General features: G+C 39.6%; 2 long non-coding RNA genes across 2 annotated transcripts in view; one reads left to right on the top strand and one right to left on the bottom strand.

The window, feature by feature from the left end:
- LOC111768378 (uncharacterized) overlaps positions 1 to 22,283 on the bottom strand; it is a 177,218-nt gene that overhangs the window by 100,500 nt on the left and 54,435 nt on the right. The window lies entirely within an intron of this gene.
- On the top strand, positions 1,296 to 17,616 carry LOC111768377 (uncharacterized). The gene is made up of 4 exons (XR_011426971.1): positions 1,296 to 1,430; positions 8,356 to 8,405; positions 15,976 to 16,072; positions 17,273 to 17,616. It is a non-coding gene; the product is annotated as an uncharacterized lncRNA (long non-coding RNA).

Below are 22,283 nucleotides of genomic sequence, written 5' to 3'. Positions count from 1 at the left end.
TTTATGGAAGATCTTTATATATTTTGGGTATAAGAACTTTGTGGGTTCTATGCACTGCAGCTGTCTTCTCCCCATCTGTAGCTTGCCTTTTCACTCTTACAGTGATGCTTAGTGAAAGCCAATGTATCTTTCTCTTTTTTATGGTTAATGGCTTTGTTTATTTTAAGAATTTTTAAACTTTTTATTTCGAAAAAATCATAGATGCATAGAAAGTTGCAAAAATAATATAGAGAGGTCCCATGTACTCTTCACTGATTTCCCACAAAGGTCACATCTTACAAAACTATAATGCAATAACAAAACCAGGAAGTCAGCATCAGTTTAATTCACAGAGCTTATTCAGATTTCACATCTTATATGTACTTGTGGGTGCGTGTGCACACATGTGTGTGTGGTTCTACGCAATTATATCACATGTGTAGATCATGTAACCACCACCACAATCAAAATACAGAACTATTCCACCACCACAAAGATCCCTATGCTACCCCTTTACAGCCAAATCCACCCACCACTTCTACCCTCTGGCAACCACTAATCTATTCTCCATCTCTAACTTTGTCATTTCAAGAATGTTATATAATGGAATTGCACAGTACATAACCTTTAGAGATTGGCTTTTATCACTCAGCACAATGCCCTTTTGATCCATTCAAGTTATTGCATGTATCAATAGTTTGTTCCTTTTGACTACTAGGTAGTATTCCATCATATGGCAAGACCATGGTTTGTGGAACACTTTACTCATTTAAGGATGTTTGAGTTGTTTCCAACTTTTAGCTTTTACCAAAAAAGCTGCTCTGTACATTTGTGTACAAGGTTTTGTATGGACATAATTTTTCATTTCTCTGGAGTAAATGCTCATGGGTATGGTTTCTGGACCATATGGTAAATCTACATTTTGTTTTTTCAGAAACTGCCAAACTATTTCCCAGAGTGAAAGTATCATTTTACATTCTTACCAGCAATATATGAGGGATCCATTTCTTTACACCCTTGCCAGAATTTGGGATCATCTCCCCGACATGCTGCATGATGGTGTGGCATGATGTGATGGTGTGTTTTTTTCATGGAATCCACTGAAAGTTTTATTTCTTTAGGGTTTTATCCTGACCAATCATTTAAAAACCAAGTAACACAGACCTGGGGGGTAGGAGTTGGGGACTGCACCTCCCTCCTACTCACCATGGACAGCAGTGGGAAAGAGGGAGGGTGCAGGAGAGGTGGCTAAAGCGAGATAGCAGCAGCAGTACTTGGGGCAATGATGTCACAGAGCCAGACCCACCCCAGACCCTCCCCTCCCCCTCCTCAGAAAGCCTCCTTAGGGGCTCAATCCATTTCTTCTGTCAGGAGATGGAGGCACAGGGAGAGAAAGAAGTGGGAGAGGAGGATGCTAGAGAGGCAGGGAGGTGGCACAAACGAAGGCAGAGGTGAGAGGCGTGGGTGAGGCCCCCTGATTTGGAGGCCCTTGGACACTCCACTCCCAGGCCCACCCTGGGAAGGGGTGAGGAAGTCACACCCTCTCATCATATTTTTTTATTTTAGTTGTTCTAATAGATATGTAGATAACAGATGTAGATAATATATTATCTCATCATGATTTTAATTTGCATTTCTCTAATAACTAATGGATTGAACATCTTTTCATGTGCTTATTTGCCATTTTTTCCAATAAAACATCAGATTGTGGGTTGGACTTGGTCTATGGGAAAAAGCTTGTCAACTTTTGTTCTAGATTATTTATTTGTTCTTTTACTCTCCATTTCCTCTTTATCCTGACTGTTGTGTTCTTTATTTTGAGCACTGTATCTCTGCTTGATTCTTTTTTGTGACTGCTAGTTCTGCATCATATTACTAATTTGTCTTTTTATCTTAATGAAGATATTGATTATGTAGCGTCTGTTTTAATAACTCTACTTTGTATGGTATGTGTCATTTAGATTTTGTCTTTAGAACTGTGACATAGTATAACGTTGAAAAGGTTTGGTGCTGGAGCTTAGATATATACAGAACACTCCATCCAAAAACAACAGAATAACTCATTCTTCTCAAGTGCACATGGAACATTCTCAAAGATAGACAATATGTTGGGAAACAAGGCAAGCCTCAATAAATTTAAGAAGATTGAAATCATATCAAGCATCTTTTCTGACCATAAGGCTATGAAACTAGAAATCAGCTACAAGAAAAAAACTGGGGAAGGGACAAAGGTGTGGAGATGAAACAACATGCTACTGAACAACCAATGGATCATTGAAGAAATTAAAGAATAAATCAAAAAATATCTGGAGACAATTGAAAATGAAAACACACCCCACCAACTCATATGGGATGCAGCAAAAGTGGTCCTAAGAGAGAAATTCATAGCCATACAGTCCTACCTCAATAAACGAGTAAACTCTCAAATGGGCAATCTTAAACTACACCTAACATAATTAGAAAAAGAAGAACAGACAAAGCCTAAAGTCAGCAGAGGAGGGAAATAATAAAAATTAAAGCAGAAATAAATGAAATTGAAATCAAAAAACAAAAGTAGAAAGTATCAATGAAACTAAGAGCTGATTCTTTGAGAACATAAACAAAATTGACAAATTCTTAGCCAGATTCACTAAGAAAAAAAGAGAGAAGTTTCAAATAAATAAAAGTAGAAATGAAAGAGGAGAAATTACAACAGGTTCCACAGAAATACAAAGGATTAAAAGAAAATACTACAAAAAGCTATACCCAACAAATTGGATAATGTAGAAGAAATAGATAAATTCTTAGACTCATACAACCTCCCAAAACTGAATCAAGAAGAAATAGAGACTCTGAATAGATGAATCACAAGTAAAGAGATTGAAACAGTAATCAAAAACCTCCCAAAAAACAAAAACCCAGGACCAGCTGGCTTCTCTGGAGAATTATACCAAACATTCAAACAAGATGTAATACCTATACTTCTCAAACTGTTCCAAGAAATTGAAGAAGATGGAACACTTCCTAACACATTCTACAAGGCCAACATCATGCTGATACCAAAGCCTGACAAGGACAGCACGGAAAAGGAGAACTGCAGGCCAATATTGCTGATGAACATAGATGCAAAAATTCTCAACAAAATTTTGGCAACCCGAATTCAGCAATTCATCAAAAGGATCATACATCACGATCAAGTGGGATTCATATCAGGGACACAGGGATGGTTCAGCATCCACAAATCAACCAAAGTGATACACCACATCAACAAACGGAGGAATAAAAACCACATGATCATTTCAATAGATGCAGAGAAAGCATTTGACAAGATCCAACAGCCATTTATGGTAAAAACTCTGAGCAAAATGGGGATAGAAGGGAACTACCTCAACATAATACAGGCCATATATGACAAACCCACAGCCAACATCATACTCAATGGGCAAAAACTGAGTGCCATCCCCCTGAGAACAGGAACGAGACAAGGATGCCCTCTATCACCACTCTTATTTAACACAGTACTGGAGGTTTGGGCCAGAGAAATTAAGCAAGAGAAAGGAATAAAAGGAATCCAATAATGATAAGAATCTCTACTTATTTCTTATCAAACACAATGCTACCAGAAGCCAATGTAACAGCATCTTTAAATTGCTGAAAGAATAAAACAGTCAACTTAGAATTATATATCTAGCATAAGTATGTTTAAAAAATGAAGATGAAGTATACACTTTTTAGATTAACAAAAGCTGAGGGAATTTATTACCAGCAGACTTGCAGTAAAGGAAGTCCTTCAGGCTGAAGGGAAAAAAAATGAATTACACCAGAGAAACTTGGATTTACACAAAGAAAGAAAGATTGCTAGAAATGGTAAATAGGTGGCTAAATACAAAAATTTTTTCTCATCCATGATGTTTGAAAGACAAAGAATAATAATAATATATTGTTGGGTGTATAACTTGTGTAGAAATAAAATGGGTGACTGGAGGGGGGTAAATGAAAACATTTTGTTGTAAGATTCTTAGAGCAGATGTGAAGAATTACAATACTAAAGTGAGATACACTGTGAGTAGTTACAGATATGCAAACACTAGCCATAAGAAAGGCAAAGGTTTCTATGTTAATATTAAAGTTAATTCAAGACAAGAGGGATCTTCCAGTTCATGAAAAGGCCTACCAACGCATCTACTAACAGCAATTCAAAACACATGAAGCAGAAACCGACAGAACTAAAAAAAGAAATAGATGAATACAAAATTATAGCTGGTGATTTTATGACATGTAGTTATTGTTAGAACAATTAAATAAAAAAGTATTGTATAGAGGATTTGCAATACTATCAAATAATTTAATCAACTTGATATTTAGAGAGAACTTCACCCCACAATGGAAGAAGACACAGTCCTTTAAAGTGCACAGGGATCATTCACCAAGATACAGCACATGCTGGGGCCCAAGAAAAGTCTCAATAAATTGAAAGGAATTGAAGTCATATAGAATATGTTCCCTGACCACACAGAATTAAGTTAAAACCCAATAATAAAATGATATGTGGAAAACATCCAAGTATATCATATCAAACAACACACTTTGATATGATCCATGGGTCAAAGAACAAATCTAAAAGGAAATTGCAAAAAAGTTGAACTAATAACAATTAAAACCCAATATATCAGCTAAAGAAGTCCTTAGATGGGAATTTACAGCTTGAAATGCTTATATTAGAGAAAAGTGTTATAAAATCAATGATGTAGAGTTTCACCTTTAAAAAAAGGTAGAAAATAAGAGCAGTTAAACTTTAAAAAAGCAAAATGAAAGAAATAATAAAGACTAGAAGTCACCGAAATAGAAGACAGTCAAATAATAGAGAAAATCAAAGAAGCCAAAAGTGGGTAGCTTGAAAAGATCCGTTAAAAAGACAACGCTCTGGGGCTGGCCCCGTGGCCGAGTGGTTAAGTTCGCGCGCTCTGCTGCAGGCGACCCAGTGTTTCGTTGGTTCGAATCCTGGGCGCGGACATGGCACTGCTCATCAAAGCCACGCTGAGGCGGCGTCCCACATGCCACAACTAGAAGGACCCACAACAAAGAATATACAACTACGTAGTAGGGGCTTTGGGGAGAAAAAAGAAAATAAAATAAAATCTTTAAAAAAAAAAAAAAAGATAACACTCTATCTCAATGGACCTCCAGCTGGACTGAGAGGAAGAGAGAGAAAGAGAGCACAAATTACCAATATCAGAAGTAAAAGAGGGGATATCGCTAGACAGCATACAGATATTAAAAAGTTAATAAGGAAAGCTGTGAATTACGTTATGTCAATAAATTTGGCAACTTAGATGAAAAGGATAATTCCTTGAAAAACAGAATTACCAATAGTGACACTAAAAGAAATTAAAAGTCTGAATAGCCCTATGTCTATTAAAGGAATTGAAATCAAAATTGAAAAGGGACTTCTCACAAAGAAAACTCCAGCCCCGGATGGCTGTACCAGTGACTTCTGGCAAACATTTGAGAAAGAAATAATGCCAGCATCACACAGCTCCCTGAGAAAACAGAAAAGGAGAGAATACTTCCCAACCCATTTTTGAGGCCAGCATCACCCTTAGAACAACACCAGATAAAGATGTTTTAAGAAAAGAAAACTAAAACTCAAGAGGCTGGAGCTAATAACTGAGGAAATGTGATAGCTTTTTTTTTTTTTAAGATGCACTAACATCTGTTGCCAACCTTCTTATTTTTTTCTTCTTCTCCCCAAAGCCCCCCAGTACCTAGTTGTATATTCTAGTTGTAGGTTCTTCTGGTTGTGCTATGGGGGACACCGCCTCAGCATGGCCTGATGAGCAGTGCCGTGTCCGCACCCAGGATCCGAACTGGCGAACCTCGGGCCTGCCCACCCAAGCGGAGCCCGCGAACTTAACCGCTTGGCCACGGGGCCGGCCCCTGTGATGGCTTTTTGACGTGTCAACTTTTCGAGGCTTTAGTCCCCAGTTATTCAAACAAACATACACTAATCCAGGTGTTGCTGCAAAGGGATTTTGAAGATGTAATGAAAGTCCCTAATCAGTTGTCTTTAACTAAGGGAGATTATCCTGGATAATCTGGGTCAGCTTGACTGAATCAGTTGCAACAAGTCTTTGAAAACAGGGCTGAGGCCTTGAGAACTAGAGAGAAAACCAACTCTGCCTGTGGGGAATAGCAGCGGCCCACACCAGTGGAGTTCCAGACTCCCCACAAGCCTCCCTTTTCTGGCTGAATCCTGACTGATACAGCAAGGGAGGCATTAGAAGAAGTTAGAAAAGTGCACAGAACCCAATTATCGTGGGCCTTACAAGCCATGCTAACAGGAGGGGATTTTTAAGTGTAATTAGACATGAGCAGTCATATAATATAAGGGGTTTGCCCAACAGTTTTCTTAATAAATACCTGCCCATCAAACTAGACAAATAAAATGACATCACAGTTTTGGTGGGTTTAAAGAGAACCTGGAACCACTTTATCTTTGGGAACTATATCCTGGAGAAATAATTGAAATTAAAAAAATATATGTTTTCTACTGCTGCCTAACAGATTGCCACAAACTTAGCAGCTTCAAAGACAACACCCATTTATTAACTCACAGTTCTGGAGGGCAGAAGTGCGGCATGGTGTAGCAGAATTCAGTTCCCTATAGCAGCTGCAGGACTGGAGTCCTATTGCCTTCCTGGCTGTCAGCCAGAAGCCACCCTCAGCTCGGCCCACCTTCCTTGCTACTTGGCCCCCTCTATCTTCAACAGAGACTCTCCCTCATCCTGAATCCCTGTCATGCTTTGAATCTTTCTGACTTCTCAAATTGTGAACTCTAGATCCAAATTTGAAGGGCTCATGTGAATAAGTCAGGCCCACCTGGAAAATCTTCCCTTCTTAAAGACAACTGTGCCATGTAACATAACCTAATCACGGAATGAAATCCATCATGTTCACAGTCCTGGGCATAATAAAGGGCAGGTATGCTGGGGAGCGGGAAAGCTTGGGCCCATCTTGGAATTCTCCCTACCACAATGTCTATGTCTGTATCTAATCAAGATAGACAGGCGCAGAGTGTTGATTCCTGCACTATGTGAATGTTCAAGTATGTGTCTACTGGAATTTCTACTGGAAATTCCCAACTCTAGGCCAGGCAGCCTGTGGTATATTACATAATGGAATGTTGTCATTACTTTGGGACATGTTTCTTTATATTTCTGTGATATCCTCGCCTACTTGTCACCCCTAATGACAATGTAAGTGGGAAAATACAACATAGAATGATGCACATGCCATGATAACAGGACTTCCAAAATCATATAAATATTAGAATCACAGTAAAGATCAGAATGAAAATGGGGAAGACAGGGTTTTTTGTTACTGTGTAGTTGATGCAAGGTGGGGGAGGGCGGAGAAAGAGCAAATGTCTTCAGATAAACAAATGTCTTCAAAATAATTGGGCAGAAGTGGAACGAATTTGGCAAACATATGCCACCAGTTGAAGCCAGACTTTGATCATTTCCAGGCTGTGTGAAGCTGGCTTGCAGAGGCAGGGCTGCTGGGGGAGGCAAGTTTGATAAGGAGGGCGGAAGGGTTGAGTGACTCACACCTCCTGGGCTCTCTTTGCCGAGGCTCCTCCTGACTGTTCTCTTCACCTCTGAGTCACTGATTGTGAGTGACAGCCCGAGTAAATATAAAGTCCTTCCCTTTTCTCTCGGGTGGGCCTGCTGTCCAAACTCCTTTCCCCTCCCGCTGCCAGGCCGGGCTCCTAGTTGCTGACTGATCTCTCCAGGCTTTGGACAACCTTCTCTACACTTGGGGCATCAGACTTCATTATCCTTGCTTTACCAAGCAGGCCGCCCCTGTGGGAGGCCTGGCGGGAAGAGGGTGAGTGGGGAGGAAGGCCCGAAGCTCGGCTTCACACATCAGAGAGTTTGGTAAATGAGTATTTCTTCCCGACAGTAACAGGGCTGGGACACAGAGACCATACTTGTTCGAAGCTTCTAATTCAGATATCGATCTTCTAAATTTTCTCAGAGACCACAGAATAAACTAAACGTGTTAGGAAGCCCCCAAATTGCTATCAAACGGCAGGATCGAGGTGAGAAAGCCAGGCTCCCGACGTGTGCTCCCCGAACGATCTGCCCGTTCTTGCTCCCACTCTCCCCTGATTCATCCTTCAGCGCTCTTTTCACCATTTCATAAGAATATTTTTAAGCTTTTAAAAAATATCTTGCCTTTCTCTTCCTACATGTCAGCGAGGGCTCTGAGGAGCAAAAGAAATTTTCCTGTTTTTGACATCTAAAATACTTGGAACAAATGTGGGTGGGCTGGGGAGGAGATCACGTCGTGGTTGAAAGGCATAGGGTGTTTTGTTTTGTTTTTTTCCCACTCCAGGGTCCCATCACTGACTTTCAATCAACACAGTGCTGCTTCTGTTCACAAAGGTAGGTAGTAAATTTAGGTCCACTACAACTGGGGCTTTTGTTTCAAAACTTCCTGAAATCTCCATTAATCTTCACAGGAAGTCTCTGAGGTACATGGAACTTCTCTGAACCTAAGGTTCCTCAGATTGATGACTTATCTCCATTTTTCAAATAAGAGGCAGGCCAGCAGAGGGCCAGAATATAACTACTGAACAAAATTCCATGCAATCAGAAGACCTACGACTAATGAAGACAAACATTCTTAGGGAATATGAGAGAAAAAAGATGCAAAGAAGTTTCAGTTGTTAAATGCAAAATGGCAAAGGTTTCTTTCCATTTGTCCAAAATGAAAAGCAAAAACAGGATATATCTTTATACAACCAATTTGGAAAGCAGGTTGGCAGTTTCTTTAAATGTTAAACATATACTTTCCACATAACCCAGCCGATCCTGGATATATACCCAAAAGAAACAAAAGCGTGTGTCCACACAAGGACTTAAACATGAGTATTCACAGCAGTCTTAGTTGTAAGAGCTGCAAAGTGGGAACAGTACAAACGTTCAGCAACAGGTGAGTGAACAAGCAAATTGCGGTACACACATAGGATAGAAAGCAACTCAGCAATAAAAAAGAACAACATTGGGGCTGGCCCGGTAGTGTAGTGGTTAAGTTTGTGCCCTCTGCTTCTGTGGCCCAGGGTTCGTAGGTTTGGATCCTGGGCACGGACCTAGCACTGTTCGTCAAGTCACGTTGTGGCAGCATCCCATGTAAAATAGAGGAAGATTGGCACAGATTTAGCTCAGGGCCGATCTTCTCACAACCAAAAAAAGATCAACATTTGATACACACAACCACATGGATGAGTAAAAAAAATATGCTGAATGAAAGAAGCCAGACAAAAAGAGAGAACAAACTATATCATCACTTATTTTGGAGGGATAAGGTGTGGATTACCAAGGATCCCAAGGGAAATTTGGGGACAATTATCTTGATTGTGATGATCGTCTTTTTGGACGTCGTCACCTTGTACTTTATATTTAAAAGTATATTTTAAATATATTCACTTTATCATATCAATTGTGCCTCAATAAAGCTAAAAAGGATAGCAATGATTCCTTCCTTCTGCTCAAAATGAAACGAATAAAAGAGGGGCTGGTCCAATGGCACAGCCGTTGGGTTCGCACACTCCACTTCCGCAACCTGGGGTTTGCCAGTTTGGATCCCCGGTGCAGACCTATGTACTGTTTATCAAGCCATGCTGTGGCAGGCATCCCACACATAAAGTAGAGGAAGATGGGCACAGATGTTAGCTCAGGGCCAATCTTCCTCAGCAAAAAGAAGAGGATTGGCAGCTGATGTTAGCTCAGGGCCAATCTTCCTCAAAGAAAAAAAAAGAATACGCCTGTGTGTCCAAGACCTTTGAGATAATTTAGAAGTTTACAATGACTAATGACATAGACTTTTTTCATTTGAATGTTGAGCACTGGTTAGAAAGGCCCAGAGATAGTAAAAATAATTTCTACTGTTCGGGCTCTCCAGATACATAATAATCTGATCGGATGGTATTGAGCTTATAATAAATTTTATGGTCTCATTTGCTACGTTTTCACCTTGGATGACGTGGTCGTAGAATAGGGAGTACCTTTCTATTCCTCCTACAGATATTCTTGATTTGATCCATAGAACAGGATCTGTCAACACTCCTACTACTTGCGAAGAGCTGGAGAAGAGCTTTTGCCCTTACTCCCTCTCCGTGGCAGAAGTGACTTACCTGATGGATGAGATTAAAAGAATTGGCCTTTTCTCTGGCTTACCAACATGGAGGCAGCCTATTTTTTCCCACCTACCTCTCCTTCTAGGTGGTGAGTACACCTGGGTTGGGCCTTTTGTCCCTCTGACTTGATGGGGCTTGAGGTGCACCCAGATCCTTCATCCATGTGACTGGGGGAGTCACCTCTGCAGATGGAACTCTCTCCCTACGTAGTGGCAAGGTCTAGATTTGAGTTGAGATGGAAAGAGGTCATTGAAAGCTGAGTTTGGCCTCAGATCTGAGTCATATTCTACAACTTGGCTAGTAATAAAGTGCATGCTATGATTTAATTCCAACCTCTGAACTGGTTCAGAATCCATGTGATTAAACAGATGACGGGATCACATCAGACAGCCTTGTTATTGCAATAGCATTCTGCATGGAAAGGAATGATAGGTGTGTTGTCATATCCCCAAAAGGAGGAAGAATCTTTCTATAAATAGCATAAAAAGGGCTTCCAGTTATAAATCAATCACGGGAATGTAATGTACAGCACGGTGACTCTAGTCAATAACGCCATATTGTATATTTGAAAGTTGCTAAAAGAGTAGATTTTAAAAGTTCTCATCACAAGAAAAAATGTTTTTGTTGTAACTGCGTATGGTGATGGATGTTAACTAGACTTATTGTGGTGATCATTTCACAATATATACAAATGTCAAACCGTTATGCTGTATACCTGAAACTAATATAATGGTATATGTCAATTATATCTCAATTTAAAAAAAAGAATGAACAAAAGAGTTATTTAAAAAAGTGAAAGAAAACACAAAGTGATGTTTTTGTCACATTATTAAGTTAAACAGAGTTTCTTCCCCTCGTCAGGCATTTTGATATGACAATTATAAAAAGTATTACATCTTTAAATCAATAGGTTCAAGAAAGACATTAATCACCCTTTTAAGCTAAGAATGTCAATACTACCTGATGGTATGCTATGAAATTTTGATTTGTGAAGGTATTGTTTTTGTCATTCAGTTGCTAAATTGTCTAAGAATGATTTGGAAGAAGGAGTTGAAGATTTAGGGGAAGAATTATTATGTAATATTTAAATGATTGAATCATTTATTGGATGATTTTTCATGAATTGTTTATGATTCTAGTTCTCCAAAATGGAAAAACCTCAGTTCCAAAAGTAAAAGGGAAATGTTTAAAGCCACTTGGAGATGTTTTTGACTTTATCATGCATCTCTCCATTAATTTCTGAACTTGTCACGACTGAGGAAGGATTAGAGAAGTTTTGCAGGAACAGAGCCAGAGAACATGGCTATCATGTGCACTGTGTTCCCTCTGTGCTCAGCTCAGATCAAAGGCATGCCCTTGACACTCTCTACCTGCCTCAGGCCCTCAGAACTGTGGTCCAGGGAAAAATCAGACTTCCCTGGTACCACATGTGAGATTTTGCATTTCCTGCTTATGACCTAGCTCTCACGTAGTAGTAATAGTCGTAGTTACAGCAACGACTACAGTTTCCCTAGTGTTTACCTTGTTCCAGGCATCGTCTAAGTGCTTTACATGCATCATTTCATTTAAATCTCACATCACATCAATGGAAAAGCTGGGACAAATCTTAATTCATCAGAGATCTTCATTCCACGTGACATCACTTATAAAGTCTTGTGATCACTCCCTCTAAGTTTCCAGAAGAAAATTTGTATATTGATTTTCTTTCTCTTTAACGTGGCTCTTAAGGATGATACAAAATGTGAGCTATATGTTAAATGACCTATAGTAACAAATAAGAACTGACTTTCAAGAAGGAGGCTCAGAGTGTTGAAAAGCCAGGTATGATAGCCCCACGGAATGATATACCCACATCACACCATTATTTCATGTCATGGTAACACTCAGTTGAGGGACTAAGAGTCTCAAGTACACTGCCCAAATGGGGCAGATTTGGAAACAGTTTCCACCACACACTTGCTGGAGCGCTCTTGTCTTCTGTCATCATCTGCCACTGAACCCAGAATTGCCACAAGAGACCTCATCTCCCACCAGCCCCATTGATTCTTCATCTCTCTTTCTCCTCCCTCCTTTTCCTTTAACCATCTTCATTTTTAAACCAGCTCATCTAATACCTATGTTTACTTGTTTTAGAGAGACTTGGGAAGGTCTCTCCAGGTGCAGGGGTGAGGGGTTCCAAATTCTTGGATTGGATAGGAGGTCCAATCAAAATGGTTTGGAATGTAATAGTCTATGTCTCATTGTACTCTCAGCCTTCAGTAAAACTGTCTGCTGTACTAGAGAAAAGAGCCTTGAGAGTTGATTGGACTGTCTCAAAAACAATAGAGTTGGGATAACAGAACCTCCATGAGGAAAATGAGGTTAAATAAAGTGACTTGTCCAAGATAGAGAAAGCTGGAGCCAGCCAAGATTTGAACCCAGCTGTGTCTGAGTTCAGAACCACACTCTTTAACCATTACTTTACAGACTCTTCCATCTGAGGAAGGGTTTGTTACTACCAGTCCCAAGTAGGTCAGTAAACAAAATGCATTTGTTTCTTCTACACCTTCAGCCTTTCATTGTGAGTATGGCAGTTCACGGAAGTCATCGGTCCTTCTCTTTTAGGGGTGAATCTAGGGCCAAAGCCCTTCTAGTCTTCTAGGTACTGTAATTATCTCAGATGTATCTAATTAAAGATTCTAGAAGACTTACACTGTTAATTCTTAGTGTAACCTGTGTGCTGCTGCTCCTACTTCCATCTGCCATGAGTACTCTGCCTCTGGTCTCATCCCAGGTCAACTTTGTAATGGTACTTATTACAGTCATGCACCCCATAATGATGTTTCTGTTAATGACAGACCACATATATGATAGTGTTCCCAAAGATTAGTACCATATAGCTTAGGTGTACAGTAGGCTATACCATCTAGGTTTGTGTAAGTATACTCTATGATGTTTGCACAATGACAAAATCTCCTAACAATACATTTCTAAGAACATATCCTGTTGTTAAGTGACACATGACTGTACTTTGTATGATTCCCAATACCAAATCCTATCCACAAATGTAAATTTTACTAAAGATGTTGTAAGAGGGGTGGAGGAGGTAGTTTACATTGCATGACAGACAGCATCTCACTCAAAAATTCCTGAGTATCTTCTAAGTCTGTCTTCTTGGTTTTGTAGCCATCTGCCTTCTAGGCTTCTCATCATCTCTTCTCAGTTCATTTGTGGAGCAATTTAGCTCTTCCCTGCTTCCAGATCCAAGTTTATGTACTACCACAAAACCACTGAGAGTATTGTCAATTGGATCAAATGCTATTTCTGAGTATAAAGATTTTTGTTTGAACTGAACAAGCGAATGATTCTTCACCAATGAATAGCCAACCATTTTAAAGACAGTGGGATATTGTAAATATTTAATGCAGAAGGAAGTCAGGTAATCAGGGCCAGTTAAAACCCCTCTTGTTCAGGAGGATGGTTAGGTTTCTTAAAGAGCTACTCCTGAAATCCTTAGAATGAACATGACTTTGGTTCTTTTCTCATGGAAACGTTTGTTCCTGGAGAGCTTTCCTCACCTGCAAAATGAAGAGGTTGGAGAAGATCTTTGACAAATTGTTCATCTGCAAGAGGCCAGCATAGGGACCAACAGGGCTGGAATTCACATGTCCAATCCCAGAGACCTGGTGGGAGGGTCAAGACCTTCCCAGGAAAGGTCTCTGGCCATGCCCAAACTTGGGTGTAAAAGCTAGTATCATATTTGCTTCCAAAATGGTTTTTAAGTAGTTAAGACTGTACATCCACCAATGACTTATAAGATATGACAGAACAATGATAATGTGGGCCAGAGTCAAAGAACTCCATGAATGTAGGCACAGATTCCAGTATCTTTTTCTGTTTATCAACACTGCCTCCTGGCATGCTGATGTGCAGAAGGATAGCATACCTTTGATGAGGTTTTTCATGAAACTATAAAGAGTATAGTAAGCTTCCTAATATCCTGCTGTCTCCCTCCCTGATCTCTCCTAGCCTCCCAGTACCTCACCCACTTTTATTTTTTGCCTGAGAGAATTACAGAAAAGGCTCAGCTCTGTGACTGTGATGATTCAAGGTTCAGTATATGTAATGGAGAAGCAACTACAATGGAGGAATGTATTGGCTTCCGGCCAATCTATGTCCAAATGTTGACCATTTCCTTCTGCCAGCTACTGAAGATCCTTGGGTTGGGAGATATGAGCAAGAATTAGCCCTCTTCCTTCTGACCCAGGATAAGAACCTGAGAATATGCATTACTCACAAACTCCTGTAGCTAATTTTTATGCAAATTAAAATTTGATACCCAATCTGATACAGAGAAAGGTTATAGATGGAAGCTAACAGAGAGAGGGCAAGGGGATGGTGTTGATATGTGTGGGCCAAGGATAATTTGGCAGCCTGGGATGCCTCTTAAGAATTAGAAAGTTAGTAAACAACATTGGCAGCTCTTCCAGCACTTTCCTATCTCTTGTCTCCACTCTCAACCTTGGTTCTGGACTGACATACACTTGGCTGGCTGCAAAGCAGGTCTGTTACTGTCCCACTGTCTCTTTCTTTCCCCTAGACACAGAGCTGCTGAAATGACCTGGTTCATAGCCCCTTGAGAGGAACAGTGGTGACACATTGGCAATAACATCTGTCCATTTGTCTCCAGACACAGTCTGGGTGGCCTCATTTAAGTAGATGCTGCACATATGTGGTCTCCTAATTATCTCCTGCACCTGTGTAGTCTTTACAGCTGTTCTGGAGTCTTGCGGCGGGGGGGGGGGGGGGGGGGGGGGGGGGGACACCTCCACAAGGCCCTTACAGGTTCCCTGCCCATCTGTCAGCCTCTCCGTCTTCACTCTTGACAGTGAGAGTCAGCTGCATCCAGAGCACAGAAGTCAAGACTCCAGCTGGTCTTTACTTGCTCCATAGTCATAGCCAGAAATAGGGAACAATGCCTTAAGCATGCTTCTGCCTGGCATTGCTGGGACTCACTAGGGCTCCCCACCTGGGACTCCTGAGACCTCTTCCACGAAAAGAAGAGAAGAGACAGCAAAGACAGCTGATACGCTCCTTAGAACTAGAGCCTGCGTCGGAACCTTAGGTGCTCTGGCGCAGCTCCTGGGGTCAGAGCCAATGAACGCTCAGACCAGACTTGGTAGCTATGGAGAAAGGGGACCTTAACTTCCGTTCCAAGGCTTTCTCCTGTCTTAACTTTATGTCACCTCCTTTCAAGCTGAAAAGGGGAATGGTTTTCATCTTGAGAAGAACTCTGCAGAGACAATCCCTTGGAGCATATTGTGCACCAGCTGGCACCCTACTGGGATGTTTCTCCTATCAGGGGAAAAGATTGGCATGTGACAATCCTTTAGGGAACAGAGTCAGGCTCATTGAACATAATCATAGACCCAAAGAGAAGCTTCTCTGATTCTACTAATAGGATTCATGATAGACTGACGATGTAGCATGAAGGGAAAGGGGATAATAACTCAGGGGACTTAGCCTCTTGGTCACCAGTAGAATGATCTTCCATTAGCAATGAAGTGGGGCCATGTCATCAGATATGGGCTCATCTGTCTTGAGTTGGGTTTCTTAGAACAGAACCTGCAAGAGACTCAAGGTTATGGGATTTACAGAGCCAGTACTTTTCAGGAAAAACCTAAAAGTGAGAGAGGGAACTAGGACAGGGAAGGAGAAAGAGCTGAGGAAGGATAAAGTCTCAGCCTGATCAATGGAAAGGAATGCCCCCGATGCCCCAGACTTGACTTCACTCTCTGATGACTCCCACTCATGCTTCGACCTCTGCCTCACCCCAGCTCCACAAGCTACATTAGGTGCTGGAGATGGACCAGATGCTGGAGATGGAAAGCATCCCTGTCTTGAAGAGCTCACATTGGTCATCAATGCCTAAAGGCAAGCAAGTATCTGTCATTGCACTTTTCATTATCACTGAACTATTTCTGTGCCTGGTGCTGGGAAGTTTCTAGTCAATTAGTCTCTGCTCTTGGGCATACCAGTTTACAAACACATTTCAAACCTAGTCTTCTAATGGTTCTGAAATAACATTCCCCCCAAATTTTGTTCTGGGCTACCATGATGGAATGTTATTTCCATAAAAAGAGCTGCAAACTTTGTTTCCCTTTTTAAAATCAACTTATATTTACAGGAGAGTTTCTGTTAATTTAATGTTTTAAAAAATGATCAACAACTCTTGTGTTTTGCATTTCTAACTAAAGGTTAACTTTACTTCAATCAAAATGATAAAATTAAAGTGTACATGCCATGATTCAGAACAGGCGTGTAATGTTAATTTTATTTTAAAATTAAAATTGAAAGCTTTAAATAATGTCATCTAACCATTTGTTTACTGTATACATTTAAGCATGCATATAAAGGTATGTCATAATTAATGAACAATAGAAGCTTATGGATGATGAAAAAGAGAGGACTAATAGCTCAAAACTGGGTTTGGAGTATTCAGTTAGCTCTTAATAAGAGGTAGTAAAGAGTTGTTCTCTACATTTTGTGTAATCTGCCCAGAGAACAGAGGTTCCTTATCTCCCCCCAAAACCCTCCCTTGAGAGCTGGATGACTGTGTCTTTGTGCTGATTTTTGTCATGCTCTTTAATTATTTTATAAGCAAACAACAAAAGTGCCTTGCTTCTAAATGAGCTAAAGCTCCTCGGTCACCTTTTGCCATGTATTTTTAAAATTGTTTTCTGTTTCATTTTATTAAAATAAAATAAATCACTTTATTATGTCTTTTAAATTTTTTATATCTATTAACCATTATGGTTAATAAGAGAGCCAAGCTACAAGCATTTTCTATTCTCAGGCCCCTAAACTCCTATCATATTCAAGTGGCCAATCTCTGGCAACAACTCTTTTTTAATGTCCTGCCCAGTTAACAGGATGGATTGGAAGGACTTGGAGATTTGTTAAGGCTGTCAGCTTCCATAATATGTTCTTACTTTCAGGGTAATAATTTGGCCCGATATGTATAAAATACTAATATATATATTATCTATTAAAGGATTCTACCATCCTCTATTTTAAAATCTTGTTTGTCATTGTAACAAGCTAAGTAGAATTATTTTGTTTTGTCATCAACAGGTGGTTTCTCTGCTCTCTCATTTTGCCTGAAGGCCTGTTATAAGCTATAGGCCAGAAACTAGGTCTTCTGAAATTAACAACAAAGAAGAGCCTCCGAGCCCTGGGAGGAAGGACTGTATCAGATACTCCAATTATTGATACTGCAAGAAATACACTCACGGCTGCAGGTTTCCCAGAGAAGCTAATCTTACCACTGTGGGTGGAGACCTGTCAGACTGTACCTGGGGCATCGTTCGGAACTTCCAGGACTCCTGTAACCCAGCAGTAGAAGACTTTGTGAAAGCAGACAGCTGATCCAAGGTCTGACAAAACAAGAATTGATTATGTGGATGATGAGGGAAATATTGTCTTTGTTGGCATTGTCTTTAATGTTCTATCTTTGAAGGGCATACAAAGAAGCCCTTTGCCTGTATTCTTGGGGCATCTGTAGCTGGCTATATTTGAGCAAAGTGGAATGTAATACTGTCTGAACGGTGCCTTATTCCAATTGACCTCCCAGAATTCATGAAAGGCAGTCTAAGGAAATCTTAATAGAGGTAACAAACTAATGAGTCACAAAGGAATGTATACACTTTAAATAATGTCACAAAGGAATGTATATACCTTAAATAATGTCATCCAACTGGTAGACTACCTTATAGCATTCTTGTGAGGATTAACCTAATAATCTGTGAAAAAGGTTTACTGCAGTGCCTGGCCTGAAGTAGTGGCTCAATAAAGGTTATTTTTTAAGGTTATCACCACTAACATAATTGTCTTTGATTCTCATAATAACTCGGTAAGGTAGGAGCGTAAAAATGAGGAGACAATCAGCAGACTGGAGTAAGAAGGGACATTTCTTCCAGAAGCATGCATAATTGCTGGTCACATCTCAGTCACTTGTTGCTTCTAGACCACAAGGGGAAAGGTGCCTTCTGAGCTTATTCAGGGCACAACATGAGCAACTGTACATGGTAGTCCTAGTTTAGAAGACGACATTTGCGTAAATATCTGAAGGTGATGAAGTAGCAAGCCTTGCAGACATTTTGGAGGAAAGCGTTCCAGGCAGAGAGAATGGCATGAGCAAAGACCTCAGACAGGCACATGTCTGGTGTGACTGAAGAATGGTCAGGAGGCCAGTATGGTAAAGGGACTTGAGTGAGAGGGAGAAATGGAAATGAGATTAGGAAGTTGTAGGGGGCCCTGAGCATTTGGCTCTCTAGGCCCTTGTGGGGTCCTTTTTTTTTAACCCCAAGTGAGATGAGAGCCATTAGAGGGTAGTGACATAACACTAAAAGGCTCACTCAGGCTATTGTGTTAAGAGGTAAACATAGAAGCAGGGAGACCAGTAGGAGGCTTGCAAAAATCCAAGGTAATTTCGATGTTGTAGGCACTGGGATACAACAATGAATAAAACCAAGGCCAGGCCTTCGTGTTGCTTACATTCTAGTTTGGAGAAGTAGACAATAAAACAAAGAAGCAGGTTGGTACGCAGTATGTCATGAAGATGAGTGGGTCTAGAGTGATGGGAACATGTCTGCCTCTAGCTGAGATGGAACAGTGGCAGATCAATGCTCCTACTTTTAACTACTAAAACAGCCAGAAACAAACATTAAAAAAATGTTTGTGAAGTCTTCTAAATGCAACAAAATTGGGGACAAAATCCTGAAGAAAATGGAATCACAGAGAGATATATTTGTCAGCTGCTTTTACTCTTGGGCATTGGCCCCAGTGTCAGACAAGAGGTTCCATTACAATATAAACTGGATCATGTCATTCCTTTGGTCCACACCTTCCCATAAATACTGATCTAATTCAGCATAAAGTCAATGTCTTTTCAGTGACGCACAGACCCTACACTTGGACCCCCTTATTAGCTCTCTAACCATTTCCTATTACGATTTCCCTCTGCTCATTTGGCTTCAGCCACCCTGAGCCTTTTGCTGCTCCTCAAACGTGCCAAGCACATGTCTGACTCAGGGCCTTTGCCCGCTGTGCTTTCTAGCTGGAACGCTCTTCTCCAGCCATTAACATGGCTATCTCCCATCCTTCTTTACTCAATGCCATCTGTTCAATGATTCCTTCCCTGACACACTATTTAAATTACATCACTCCCAGAACTCCTTATACCCCTTCCTTTCTTTATTTTTTTTCTCTATAGCATTAATCACCATAGTCTTTATTACACACTTACTTACTTGTTTGGATTACTTTCTATTTCCTTCCCCTGGAATGTACGCTATGGGGGGAATTTATTTTTATGTTTTACTCACACTACCTAAAACAGGGATGGGCCCATTTCAGGCCCTTAAAAAAATATCTGTCAAATAAATGACTGAATGAATAAATGAACAAGTGAATGAACTGCATACCACCAACACTGAAAAATTTCAACCAAATAGTTAAATTAACTTGAAATTGAAGGAGATGGCAGAAGCTGACACGAAATTCTCCTTCCTAGGAAGTTTAGTGTTATAGGAGGAGATTCTGGCAAACCTCACTAATAACCACTTAAATTTTAAAGTTAAAGCCTGACAACATGGGTGAACTGTAAGAAAGTCAACAATAACTTTGCCTGCCACAGATCAACCCTGAAGGGGCCAGAAGGAAAAGGATGTGGTCAGGCTATTTTTCTGACTTGGTTTTCAAATAGAAACTTGATCTTGTCTCAATGTGTTTCAAGGCTCCTACCATGGAATGAAATAGTCTGCGGAAAGAAGTCTCAGTGAACGACCTACAAGGAGCCATTTGCACATCTGCAGACAAACCAGAAAAGTGATGGAAAACATAAAACTCTGTTCAGTCTCACCAAATAGTCCTTGAGACTTTTGAAATTTTTTGTCATTTATCTTTTCCCCCATGTGACCTATTCACCTAAAAGTAAGGCTTGTATTGTCAACCCTAAATTACATCTCCCTATTGGACATGCTATTTCACCAACATATACTAAGTGTTCACTAAATTTTAGTTGAATAAATGAATGAGGCTAAGTGCACAGTACACGGAACAAATACATGTACCCAATGGTGATATTCAAAATATTTAACAATAGTCATGGCTCACGCACAAACCATCCAGAAAGAATGACCCCCCATAAATGAGTAATACAGTTATACCAGAGTACACTGGTTGAAAATCAGCTGCACATTTATCACCCCTCCCTCCCAACTTCAAACATCACTGTATGACACACTATAGCTAACTGTGACAGTGTCCTTGACCCTTTTTGGTCTTCAGCCTTTTTTATTTCCTGATGAATTCATTCACTTAAAGAAAGTAAATTGAGTCACCTATAAAGACCTACCTTTCTAGGATGTAGACTTCTTAATGTTTTGCTCATCTTTGAGTAGAAATTTTTCATTACTAGATATTAATTGTTTAGGTTCAGCACAAATATACCCAGGTTCTGGGCCAATAAACCAATGGTGATTTGCAAGCCTACCCAGTTTGATCTTTTTATTATCTTAGCAAAAGTAATTTCTCATAAAAATCATTTACTAATAATTTCTAATTTCATCATTCAATGAGTTCTTATAAGTACAACGGTCTTTTCAAAGATATAAAACTTCCCTTTCTTTAAGATTAAATATAAAAATTTAACTAAAATACTCAAGGCAATAAAGTCAAATTCTAATCCCTTATGTAGCCAATGAAATGGAATTGAAAGAGAGAGGAATAGTGGATTTTTTTAATGACCCATCCAATCTTTTTACAAATTCCATTATCTTCCCAAAATAAGTTATCTGAGATAGGTTTCTTCTTTATAGGAGTCAGAATCTTCCAATGAAGTTGTTATTATTCACTCAGCCAATATTAAAATAATCAGCTATGGGGAATGTTAGGTCTACAACATAAATGTCTGGTCTACTAATGGACAGATATCATTTCCGAAGACCACATTTGTGTAATTTTATTTTATGTATATCTAGCTCATCTCAGCAATCATTATGGAAGCAGAGACAATTCTCTAATTTTAGTGAATGCAAATATCCCAGCAGCAAGCAACCGTGCAGCTGTATAACTTTCAGAGTTTGTTCTACAATATTTTAACACACAGCACCCACACCTCAAATTCCCTTCTCCACCTCCATAAGAAGTTGTTTGACCTCAGCTACTATGAAAAATGTTAAAGTTCCTTCTATCTTACATAGGTGTGTTTGATGGAAGAGTTCTCTCCACCACCACAATTATGCTATTACATATCTCGTGCACTATAAATAATAAATCTAACTATTCTAAGTGTTTCTTCTTGCACAAAGTTGCAAGCTCTCTCCTTCTTGAGACAAGTCAGATTTTTAAAAATTAATATGTGGCTATTAAAAATTACAGCTAACAGGAGAACCATCATCTTGAAGATTAGAAGAAAGAATAGACTTTGAAAAAATTATTTGCTACAGACAATAAAATAAAACTTTAAAAACTGTCATGTTTAATGAAACTGATGGTGAAAGCTAGTATAATAAAACGGAAGTGACCGTGCTTATTCACAAACACGTATTAGAGTAGTTGCCACAGAGTACTCACTAAATAAGTATTTGCCCCTTTAATAGTAGAAGAAAAAAATTCTGAACTAAAAATAACACCAGGGTATGAATATCAACACCAAATACATCCTGGGTATTTTGTATTTCAAGAATGAAAGGTAGGTAGTAGGTAGATAGATGGATAGATAGATAGATTGATTGATTGATAGATTGATAGGTAGATAGATAAAGACAAATGGATAAGAGAGGGAGAAAGAGAGAAATTTCTGTAAGCATTGAGTAAAGGAAAAAATTTAGGAATGGAAATCACACTGGGCTCAGATTTCTCTGGAAATATGAAACCCTAAAGGACAATGAGGAAAGTTCTAAATAATTTAAGAAAAATAAATTAATAAATTGAATGATAAGCTGATGGATCATTTAAAAAAGGTTTCATACTAGTGAATATGATTTTTGGGCTTATAACCAAGAGCCTAAAGAATTGAGTAACACTGTTATAGAAAATACTTTCTATCCACTTAAATGTTAGTTTGCATTTCCTAGAATTT

The sequence above is a fragment of the Equus caballus genome, chromosome 16, assembly GCF_041296265.1.
Source record: "Equus caballus isolate H_3958 breed thoroughbred chromosome 16, TB-T2T, whole genome shotgun sequence".
NCBI lineage: Eukaryota > Metazoa > Chordata > Mammalia > Perissodactyla > Equidae > Equus > Equus caballus.
Note: the sequence above shows the minus strand (reverse complement) of the source record. Positions and strands in the feature narration are given on the sequence as shown.